This window comes from Hyaena hyaena, unplaced genomic scaffold (assembly GCF_003009895.1).
Source record: "Hyaena hyaena isolate Hyena2069 unplaced genomic scaffold, ASM300989v1 scaffold_1686, whole genome shotgun sequence".
Taxonomy (NCBI): Eukaryota; Metazoa; Chordata; class Mammalia; order Carnivora; family Hyaenidae; genus Hyaena; species Hyaena hyaena.
In genome coordinates this window covers 93,702-106,104 of record NW_024082312.1, presented here as the reverse complement: position 1 = coordinate 106,104, position 12,403 = coordinate 93,702, and the positions used below count along the sequence as shown (strand labels likewise).

The following is a 12,403-nucleotide window of genomic DNA, read 5'->3' as shown; positions in this document are numbered from 1 at the left end:
CAAGGGAAAATTAAAAATTTTCTTTATGACAGGAGGTAGTTTAACTCAGAGCAAGTCACCTCCCTAAGTACTAGTCTCCTCCCTTTCCATAGGAACTGGGAGATAGGGGCCGGCTTGCTTGATGGTTACATTTCAAAGAGATGGCTCCCAGGTCCTTCAGAAGGCAAGGCAAATGTCCTTATAACAGAGGCAACGGACATTTTAAAAGATTTACTTCTCAAAGGGATAGAGAAAGAATTTACAGGTGTTCTAAAGTAAATGCTTTATGAAAAATGTTGTCAGGAGTCTAGAGTCAGGAATTAGCTTATCTAAGGTGTAGTCAAACTAACGGAATCATAAGGTCTTTTTAGTCACTATATACCCTCCCTGAAGGCAACTGCTGCCAGGTCCTTAGATGTCTTTTTAGAGATAGTAATCTATGTCTATTGGATGCAGATGCATTTTATATTTTTCAATATTCTTTAACTTGCTTTTTTACTTTATAATGTATCTTGAAGACTAGTATTATTTTAAGTGGTATGCAGTTAATTATAAATATGACTCTGCCTTATAGAGGTACTAACTATTTAAATAGTTCTTAAATGCTAGAAATTTAGGCTGTTTTTAGGCTTTTGCTATAACCAACGGTGCCATACATTGTAACATACTTTGTTTTGCACATAAGAGAATATTTACACAATAAATTGCTAGAAATGGTATTGCTGACTTAAGAAGGATGCATTTCAAAGTTGTCAGCTGTTACCAAGTTGTCTTCCCTATGTTGTACCAATTTTGGTTTACTTCAACCTCTGCAAGCACAGCATGTTATCAGACTTTCTGATTTTTGCCAATGTGATAAGTGAAGAGCACTGACTTTTAACTTTTAATTTGCATTTTGTACGATGAGCACTCGTGCTGTCAGGGCACAGACATTCACACTGTGCGATGCACTTATTCTTAATTGGCAGGTAGACATGGTTTGCTGTTATTAACTGCCCATCAGTGATAAAATGTCTAAATTGTGTTAGGAAAAGTGTCAAAAATTATAAAGTAGTTATAGGACTTTCTCCTTTTACAAAAACCTTCAAGAGACAGAAGGTAAGGGACAGCCTTGGATAAAGGAAACCTTCATGCTTTTGTCTTTTCTAGTCTCTAAGCTTCCCATTATCATGTTTCTGATACATGCTATCCTGATAATTTTCCTTTCAATGTCTGTTCTGATTCCTGCCTACACTATCAATAAGAACATGAGTTTAGAAAATTTGGGCCGCCTGCGTAGTGTGGTAGGTTAAGTGTCCAACTCTTGATCTCAGCTCAGGTCATGATCCCACATTTTGGAGTTTAAGCCCTGCATTGGGCTCTGTGCTGATAGTGCAGAGCCTGCTTGGGATTCTTCTCTCCTCTCTGACCTTTGCTCCCATGTGCTCTCTCTCTCAAAATAAATAAATAAAACTTTAATAAAAAAAAGAAAAGGGAGGTTTTGAAGAAAATTATTTTTGGAAATCTACTCCTCAATTCCTCTGAATCTAGCAGGAATAAGAAAAGGAGCTAGGTAAAAAACAGTACTGTTTGTTAAGCAAGATCCCATTGAGTTTATTCCCCAAATACAAATGTTATTTCAGTTAATTTTCAACATAGCTTTCAGGATAGATGATGTCATCTTTGTATAGATGATGTCATCTTTGTATCACATGTGGGCAACCTGAGGTCAAAGGAGTGAACCAGCTGGGCAAGATTCCTCGGCTAGGGAATGAAACTGGAATTGAATCCCTTTATCATGTCACTGCAAAATCCTGTTTCTTCTACGTGGCACATGTTCTCTGTCTGTGCCCTGTTATGTAAAAAGGTTTTGTCAATTCATTATGGTTACTTCCCATCTCAACTAAGAAAGGCCTTTCTGGCTTTTCTGACTTTTTCTGCAGTGATGCACACATAGACATTCTAATTTTGGTATATATAAAAAAGTGAATCATGTTTTAATGGATTATTTTAATAGGTAAGAAAAATAAGTATGTAGATATATGTGACTCAGTGACAGAAAAACTCTTTTGTTGACACTGAAGTTGCAATTGTTTTTTTGCCTAAATTTCCCAGAGGAATTTAGTAAAAGATATCCACAAGAGTATATTTTGATTCTGTGCTGACACAGCAGCCTTTTTCTTTTTTCTTTTTTTTAAATTTATTTCTGAGAGAGAGACAGAGTATGAAGTGGGGGAGAGGCAGAGAGAGAGGGAGACAGAGTGTGAGTAGGGGAGGGGCAGAGAGAGAGTGGGAGTCACAGAATCCGAAGCAGGCTCCAGGCTCTGAGCTGTCCGCACAGAGCCTGCTGAGGGGCTTGAACTCACAAACCACAAGATAATGACCTAAGCTGAAGTTAGACGCTTAACTGACTGAGCCACCCCAGTGTCCCAAAGCAGCCTGTTTCTTAATTGAAGGTTTTTTATCCATAAGACATTTTGGAATTACATGAAGAAGGATGACCTAGCTTCATTTTTCCAGGACATGATTTCTTTAGAATGATAATAAAGGCTCCATGAAAAAGGATGGTATAATTGTGTTAATGTGAAAAATGACAGGGTGAAAAAAAAGTGGGCAGACCAACTTCTTGAGACTTTAATAGCCTAACAAACACCGCAACCTCTAAGGGGGATTTTGGAATGGTGAGTTTCCCAATCACATTTGACCTAGAACTTCCTTTCATGAGTTTCCTATGAGACTCATGCACAGGAAGAGTTCACTGGGAAACACTGGTGTAGAAAGAGCTGTTGGTGAATAAGGATTGCAGATCAGTACAAGTTATGACCCAGTTTATACTACTGTCTTTAGGTTTTTTGGTTTCTAAAATCTAGATTGCCTGTAATTTTTCAGGCACTTCTGGCCTGACTTATTCTGCAAGTCTTCAACTTAACTAGGATCCACCATTCTCAGCCTTCTTACTGCTGTTAGTTGGTCAGTATTCTCTCTCTACCCTTAATGCTGTAGAATAGCAAGACTTGTGATCATCAATTGTTATATTTGCAGGTTGGCCCCCGAAACCCCAGTTTGTGGTGTGGATAAAGGAAAAATATTCCCTTTAAAGGATTGTTGTATTATCACCTGGTAAAGTTACTGAAATGTCACTATGACAAAGACTGTTTCATCATAATACATATGCTCCCCCTCCCCCAATTTCCATGAAATATTTTATTCTGAAGCACTAAAAGTAAATGATGGTCAGTTAGCAGTAGGTAGTGAATTTTACATCCATACCTCCCTTTATTATGAAGCACTCATTCTTCAGACTGTCAGATGTGCTGGCTACCAACTGTTAACAGCTGAGTGTCTCCCCAGCAATTGCATTCAGGTATGCACAGCAGAGCCTCTTCCAAGGAAGTAACCAGTAATGCAGGATAAAAGGCAAGGTCTCTGCTTTAATTCTGGATGACTCTAAAAGGCTAGTCTACCTCCAAATCTCCCTGTCAGTTCAACTGAGTCTGTTATTTTAAGTTCATGGTGATTTAACCTCCCCCTCTGGTCACTCTGGCTTCCTGCATTCTTCTCAAAGGTATTATTCTCAAGATCCCTCCTCAGTAACCTTCTTGCAAACACATCTCTGTCTCATTGACTATTTCTTGATGGATTTGACTTAGGACATAGTAATTTTGAAAAGAATGTAGGCCTGCATAGTGTTCACCAGCATGGGAAAGAATGGACCTTGTAAAGCTGAGTTCATACCTACCTGAGTCTATTGAGGCAAATATCTGTAGTCAAAACATCTAAAAATAATTAATATGCATCTAAAGTGTGGCAACCAAAATGGTTTTGTGGAAGGAATTTATTCATTGCTGAAAACAAAGACTTCCTACTTCTCTGAGTGTAGAGTGAAGTTAGAAAAAATAAAACATGATAATACACATAGTCATCTTGACCTTTTCAAGGGAAATAGACTTAGTTCATAGTCATTTTGAATCATTGCACCCCAAACATTGAGTCTAAATCATATTAGGGAGAAGGTGAAGCCAGCTTGACTCTATTATAATGTGGCCTACATCTCTAATAAAAATAGTTGGACCCTTTGGAATCTGCCAAATTCTTGACTACCTATCAGGCTAAGTCAAGAGTCTATAAATCTAGAGAGACTCCCGCAGTTTTGAGAAACTACAATTATGTAGAGAAGGGACAAACTTGAGGAAAGTAGGTAATTTTAGTGGTGGGGAGTGAATGAAGAAGAGGTGAAGGGAAGGAATGGGATTGTTTGACTTCAGATAGTAATGGCTGTATCATAATAATCATCTCCTTTCCCTCCCCCTCCTCTGCTCTTACTTACTGAATATGATTAGATGTCATACACAAGGTGTATTTTTATCTAGTTATATGAGGTGGACATTTTATCCCCATTTTAAAGATGAAAAAACTGATGTCCGAAAAAACTAAGTAATCTGCCTAAAGTCACTGCCCAAAATCCCGCTATATCTAAAACCATATCCTTTCCATTGGGTTTATAATGGAACATTTGTTTTGTGCTTCTTTGTAGCAAGAGAATTAATTATTATTTGCTCTCAAAAAGTTTCAGTTATTTAATCCAACAGATTGTAAATTATTCTCAATGTACCATTTAGGTTAAATTTTGACTAATATATTGATAAGTAAATAATTTCATACTTGCACTATAACTAAGAAGAATAATGGGCAAAGCAATAAAAACTTCAAAGGGAATTCATACACTAATAAGGCTTTTTTTTTCTTTAGAGTAACTTAAACATCTTGGAAAGAAAAATGCACATGCTCACAGAATGCATTAACTTGCAAGTGGAAAAAAAGGTACCATAATTACACAATTAAATATATTGAAAATACCATTTGTCAAGTTGATTATTGAAGATCAGGTAAATTAAGTTGGCTTCTGGAGTTGTTGAGTTTATTACTGGTCATTCTTCTCAGAGTTTAAAAGAAGTTTGAAAAAAGTCAGGATTTTTGTGATAACTCTCCTTTTTCTCTAGTGTCAGAATATAACAACCTCTGGGAATAGAAGGAAAACTCTATTATTATATCATCTCTGTATCATTTCTAGGGCTATCTCAAGAGAGAAAGAGTGAGTTGTAGATAAAGAGAATGAGGAAAGTAGAAATATAAGGAATTTAACTTCTGTTTCCTTGCTATCTACAATGAAACCAATTAGGATTTAAGAAAAACTTTTAAAAATAATTCAAGTTCACAAATACCCAGTTTAGGATGAAGTTGGAATTGTAAATTAGGTTTCTTTACTTTAGACTGAGGTATTTCATATAAGTAGTTATTTTAAATATTTCATGCAATGCTGTTAGTGAATTAAGTAGGAAACTCAGCAAAATGAAAATCAGGAAAATGAAGACATTTATGATTGAACCACCAATTTTTAAGTGTGAGGTATGTATTATACAAGTTTATTTTTATCAACTTTAAAGTGATGAGATAATTTTAAAAGTATAAGCCAATGTAAAACCCAACAGAATTATGAATATTGTTTATGGTGTCTATTTTGAAATATGTTGAAGTAAGAGGCATCTTCACAATATAGCAGAATCTTAATTTGATTGGAGGAAAATCAGCAAGAAATGTCTTAGGAAAACATATTCTTCATTTACACAGGTTAAAATGGACATATACAATAAATAGAATATAAATAAACTCATTTTAGAATAGGTGCTTCTGAAAATATTAGTCAAATTTTTATTTACTTTATATATATATATTTATTGTTTACTGTATTTTTAAAGTTTCTTTATTTTTGAAAGTATGAGCAGGAGAGGGGCAGAGAGAGGGAAACAGGACACGGAGAATCCCAAGCAGGCTCCTGGATGCCAGCACAGAGCCCAATGTGGGGCTCAAAATCATGAACTGTGTGATCATGACCTGAGTTGAAATCAAGAGTATGATGTTTAACTGACTGAGTTACCCAGGCACCTCTGGTTATTATATTTTAAATGTACTAATGTAAAGTCTAGTCAGAGGAAAGCGATGGTGACTCCTTAGTAAAATAAGAATTTTGAGATGTGAAAATTACATTCTGAATTTATCTAGTTTAAAATTTTTAAACAACTAAAGCACTTCTCTAGGTTCAATAATTTTTTTTTTTTAAACTTTTTAACGTTTAATTAATCCAAAGCAGGCTACAGGTAGCCTGACACCGGGCTCGAACTCAGAGACTGCAAGATCATGGCCTGAGCTAAAGTCAGATGCTCAACCAACTGAGCCACCCAGGCACCCCAAAATTTTTTAAATGTTTATTTACTTTTAAGAGAGAAAGTGCGACAAAACTTGAGTGGAGGAGGGGCAGAGAGGAAGACACAGAATCTGAAGTATGCTGCAGGCTCTGAGCTATCAGCACAGAGCCAGATGTGGGGCTTGAACCCACCAATGGTGAGATCATGACCTGAGTGAAGTCGGACACTTAACCGACTGAGCCACCCAGGCGCCCCTATTTTTTTTTTATATATATAAATTAATTTAAAATGAGCCATAACCTTTTATTATAACTTACCAAGATTTTAAATGATTAATGTATACACAGATGAGTAAATATTTTCTTTTGTATATTAATGTTGCAGTGGCACTTTCTTGCTGAATTAAAAGCTAAACTTGAGTGCCCATTTAAAGTGGCTTATTTGGGTTTGATGGAAAAAATGTGAAAAAATTACACTATCAGATATTTGTGTGTGTATATATGTATATATGTTTACAAAACCTTTATACATAAGTATTTATTTATATATAAATAAATATATAAATATAAAGGTTTTTCTCCCCCTCTGGGAATAAGCATTGCAATGTGATAAGGTTTTATTTTTCTTGTTTACTATAGTAACGATGATTGCCTATAATTGATATTCTCTGAACATGCTTATTTCAGCCACTCTCTGGCAGTTATACCTTGTGAATACAGTTGTTTGCGAATATGACTATTTGTTGATTAATGGTTCACAAAATTTAATGCCTTGTGTTTTAACTGCCCCTCATTTAGTTTCAAACTCCTAAAGTCATAGTTACTCAGTAGATTACTCTCAAGTGTAAGCACTAACAAGGGACAAGATGGAAAATTTCATGACATGGAAACTTAATGAAAAACTAATGTGAGCATTATATACCTAATTTTCATATATTTTCATTTCTTTATTCCCTAATAGTAAAAATGTCACATTTAAATATTGATTACTTTTATTATTGTGCTGCATTAAAAACTTTTATTTTTTTATTAAAAAATTTTTATTGTAAAAGCAGGCTGTAAATACTAACTACAGAGGTTTGTGGTAGCTTGCATGAACTCTTCTCTCACAAAATCTTTCAAGTGAAGCACAGAGCCCTGAGAGAGAAATGGGTTCTTACATAATGAATAATGTGAAGACTTAGACATGTAAAGAATTCTGACTTTTCTAAATTTTTCCATCTGTTATTTCACATTGTTTCCAGAACAACTCTGTGGGCTGGTTAAGACAGCTTCTCTTAAGCCTATTTTACATATTTCTCTTCCATTTCTAATAATCTTGTCATGATTATGGCCAGAGTCTTGGATTAGGGCTATATTACTTAGCACACTAGTTATGAGAATGTACTCCCTTCTGGAGTCCCTGCCTCTGATCTACCCCACTGCCAATTGCTGTAAGAATAATCTTGATCTAGGGCACTGAGTATGGCACTTCTTATCTTCAAAAACATTTAATTATCTCATCCCTATCTGCTTGTTTGTAAAGTTCTTTATGTGACTGTAACATACACCTGATTTTCTAAGTGGTTTAAAATATTCTAAATTCATTAGATCCACTTGGTTGTCTGTGCAAATGAGGCCAAGCAAAGAACGATGTAGGGTAGTTAAATAAACAAAACATAATGTAATACTTTAAGGAAAAAACACAAATTAAACACAAATATTTCATATTTGATGAAGAGCTTGCCAGTATACTCCTCGTTAGGGAAATTTAGAATTAAAATGCTCAGTAATGAAATGATTGTAGCTTTCTAGAATGTTGACTGACAGGTTTTGACCTGCTAATGAAATTGGCATAATATTTTAATGAATTATAACTGATAAAATGAGAATAATGAGACCCAGAGTTAAACTAAATGGAACAGATTACATGGGAGATAGAGTTAAATTTCTCATAAAAGATATCTGATGACAATGTAATTACCAAATAATTATGTAGTAAATTATATTTTTTATCTCTACCAGTGGGAAAACTCTATTTGATGATTCGCTTTAAACTTTGTTAAATAAACTTTCAGTAAAATTAATCAGCCCGTCAAAAACTGATTTCAGAAAAATTTAAATTAATATGATGTACTAGAAGAATGAAGATGGTCTTATTAATCATCCTAATCTACTTTTATGTTTCAGCTTCCACCAAGATACTTCGGTTACTGACATGATTTTGTAATTTGAATACATAAGGATATTGATCTGTCAATGCTATAGCCAAGAATTTTGCATTTCCTAGGATTAGGAATCTCTCTCTCTCTCTTTCACACACACACACACACACACACACACACACACAAACACACACACACACAGCTTGTATATTAAATAAATTTTTACAAAATTTCAAAATCAGGGAAGAATGAACCTGACCAAGCCCAATGCTAGGATCAATCATTTCAATGATAATGTATATTCACCAGGATCCTTGCTTCCATTTCTCCTTATTTTCCCAACTACAGCTACCCTTCAGCGATCCATCACTTGATGAATCTACCTATTCATTTCTTTGATTCTGTTCCTGGCCTGCAAAATGTTGCTGGACAAATCTCCAAGTTAAGTCAATAAGCTCCACATAGGCCTTATGCTTCCTAGCGCCACTGGAGTTCCTGCATGCTTCCTCATGGTCTCGTCACCTTTTTTTATCATGTTCTCTGCAACTGACTTTACTGGGTTTTCCAAAAACTTGTTCTTCTTGTCAATGGCATACTTCACCCTCCCAATGCTGCCAAGAAGAAAATATGGCCATTAGAAAAGACCACTTCCAAACTTTGTTTTTGATTTGCATGTGACATCATATGCAATATATGGTCTCCTTGTTTCCTGTTAAAAAAAAGGAAGAAGAGTTGATTTTCCTTTCCTAGTTTAATCACTCACTCTTACTCAGTGTGGTAAACAGAATAATGGTCCCTCCAAAATGTCAACATCTTCATATATGGCCCTTGTAAATATTTTACTTTATGTGACAAAAGAGACTTTGCAGATGATTAAGTATAGAATCTTGAGTTAAGGAGATTGTTCTGGATTATCTGAGTTGGCCCAATTTGCTCACAAGATCCTTGTAAAAAGTAAATACAAGGTCAGAGTCAGAGGTGATATGAAGATTTGACAACAGAAGTTGAAATATGAGAGAGAGAGAGAGAGAATTTAAGATCCCATGATGCTGGCTTTAAAGATGGAGGATGAAGCTACAAACCAAGGAATGCAGGTATCCTCTAGAAGCTTGAAAAGGGAAGCAAATGGATCATCCCCTATAGCCTCCAGGCAGGAGCTCAGCCCTACTGACATCTTGAGTTTTTAGCCTCATAAAACCCATTTTGGACTTCTAACCTCCAGAACTGTAAGATAATAATTTTCATTGTTGTAGGCTACCAAACTACAGCATCAGTAGGAAATTAATACACCAGTATCTCAGTTCTCATCATTCATAAAGAAATATTATCCCATTATCTTCTCTATTTTCTTTACCAACAATTTGCCTATTCTTTTATCTCTTTTTTTTCAGGTTGTAAAAAAAAAAAAAAAAAAAAAGCAAACCAACCAACCCAGCCTTCCATTATTCTGCTTAAGTGACTGCACTTATATCTCTTCTTCCTTTCAGTATCACTCTTATTAAAAAATACTTAGTTCTTCAATCTCTGCCCCTTAAACCTTTGTTATCGAGTCTCTGACTCCTGCTCTCCCTGAATGGCTTTTCCAACCTACATGGCAATTTCTTCTTATTTGAAAAGTTTAACTAAGCTTTTCTCTCACCTGAGGGATTTGCAGTTTTTGACAGTAATTGCCTGTTGTCTCATGGCTTCAGGTTATCATTTTGATTAAATTTGGGATTCTTCATAGGCTCCTTTTCCTCTTTACTCTGGTCACTATTTATATATTGGTAGATGACTCAAGGTCTATTTTTTTTTCTCTTTCATTTTTATTATCCATAAGAACTTTGGGTGATCTGATCTATTCCCATGGTTTTCATTACCAGATATAAGGGGACAACTTCTAATCAGCGAGTCTCAACTTTGCTCTTGAATTCCAGATACATTTATCTACCAGAAAAGTCTGTCTATTTGTCTTCCAGGCATTCCAAACATTATTTTAACCTAGAGAAATTCTTCTCATGTTTAGTGTCTCATAGAAGAAACAAGGAATCGCCCTTAGCTTCTCCATCCTACTGATTCTTCTTTCTACTTTGCTGAGTTGAGTTTATTTCATTAACATCAACCAAATTAATCTTTGTGCCCCACAGTGACACCACCATTTGAAAGGTTACTCCATGTTTCCTCTAGAAGATTTAAAAGTCTCCTAATTGGTCCTTCTACCACAGACTTCCACACCTCACAACATGTCCTCATCCTGCCACCAGCGTTATGTTACCACAGATAAAACATACATTCCTTAACATCACCTCTAAGTGCTTGCTTCATCAGCACGTACAGTAAAATTGGAACAATACAGAGAAGATTAGCATGGCCCCTGTGCAAGAAAAATATGACCTTTAAGATCTATTGTAGCCTTCTGGCCAACTTCCCAATCTTTCTTCTCTCCACATCAGATAATCCTTTGTTCTGAATATTGAGAAAAGCTCCTTATTCACAAGATCTGCCTGATCCTTTCTTCACTGTATGTCTTTTCACTCATTCTTCTTAAAACTTGCTTTTTTTTTAATCTAGAGAAATCTGTCAATTTGTTAAGCTCTTTGAATCTTTTCTCAAGTAGCCAGAACCAGTCACTAAATGTATGTTTCTAAATCACTCTGTTCCTGTCTATGGCATACCACTTGCATTGTACTGTAATTATTAGTTTTAGTATTCTGTATGACTGGTCTTTGAATTCTTTTTTAAAAATTTCTTAATGTTTTATTTATTTCCGAGACAGAGAGAGAGACAGTGTGAGCAGGGGAGGGTCAGAGAGAGCAGGAGATACAGAACCTGAAGCAGGCTCCAGGCTCTGAGCTAGCTGTCAGCACAGAGCCTGTCGCAGGACTCAAATCCACGAACCATGAGATAATGACCTGAGCCAAAGTAGGACAGTTAACCAACTGAACCACCCAGGTGCCCCTGGTATTTGAATTCTTTAAAGGAAGGCTATATCTTCTTCATGTTTATACACCTAGTACTTAGCATTGTGCTTGACATATGGGAAACATTAAGTAAAATGTAGCATGGACCAATGACATCATAAATTGGTGTGAACAAAAGGTCATGTAATAATTTTCTGAAAAACACACTCAAAAGGTCTTTAAGTAAAACTACGGGAAGCTGTGAAAGAATTGATTATGAAAGTAAACATGGTTGATGTGGCAGTAGAGATAACAGTTCGAAGATTTGACATTCCTAGTGAGGAAGGCCCTTTACTTTCCCGTTGGTTGTATACACAGATGAATAAGATGCGATCTGTGTTCTCAAAAGATTATAATCTGTAAGGAAAAGCAGTCATGTGAACAGTTTAGTGGAATAAAGAACTACAAAAGCTATGCTAGATGTGTATACTGGATACTAGCATCATACAGAGAGAAGGTAGTGAGTTCCTTATGGGGTGAGTTAAGGCTTCTTAGAAAAAGTAATTAAATCAAGCAAAAAAGGGAAACATTTTTGAGGAAAAAAGCAAATATTACTACCAGAAATTATAAAATATAAGATGGGTAATGTATGAGCTGGAGCGTTGGTTTTTATGTTCCTCTTGTAAGCCAGTGGAACATGTGTCATTTTCATGTCCATTTATATATATTTGAAAGCTGTATTCTGATTGAAAATTTCCTTTATTACAAATTAGTGTGCATAATTGATTTTATTAAGCAACCATATTGAATTTGTGCCTGGCTAGAGGAGAAATCGAAATATTTCAATACAATCTCTGATCCTATTATGGTGGGAAGAGAACAAAGCATGTAGTCAGGTGAAGTGATAGAGCCTGACATCTAGTTGGGCCTGGCATCAGTTTAGAGACAATTTAGGCTTTGTTCTTATTCCCACGTTTTTTAGAGATGTGATCAAAGGCATTTAGATCTCTCAGACCGCACAGTTTGAAACTGACAGTCACCTCAAAGAAAAGGTTCTGAAGACTCTTTGGGGATGTTATCAGAATACTATCAGTCAATTATTATTGTAAATTAAATATCCCTGATAAAAATCATTAAAACTTGTACATACATTTAATAATTTTAATTTGTAGTTATTTAGTCCCATCAAGGGAGAATTTATTTACACACTAACAGTGTAT

General features: G+C 35.4%; 1 non-coding gene across 1 annotated transcript; it reads left to right on the top strand.

Annotated features, from left to right (window-relative positions):
• Window positions 1–10,595: 10,595 nt before the first annotated feature.
• LOC120226404 lies at window positions 10,596–10,701 on the top strand. Its single transcript, XR_005527009.1, has one exon. It is a non-coding gene; the product is annotated as a U6 spliceosomal RNA (small nuclear RNA).
• Window positions 10,702–12,403: the final 1,702 nt, after the last annotated feature.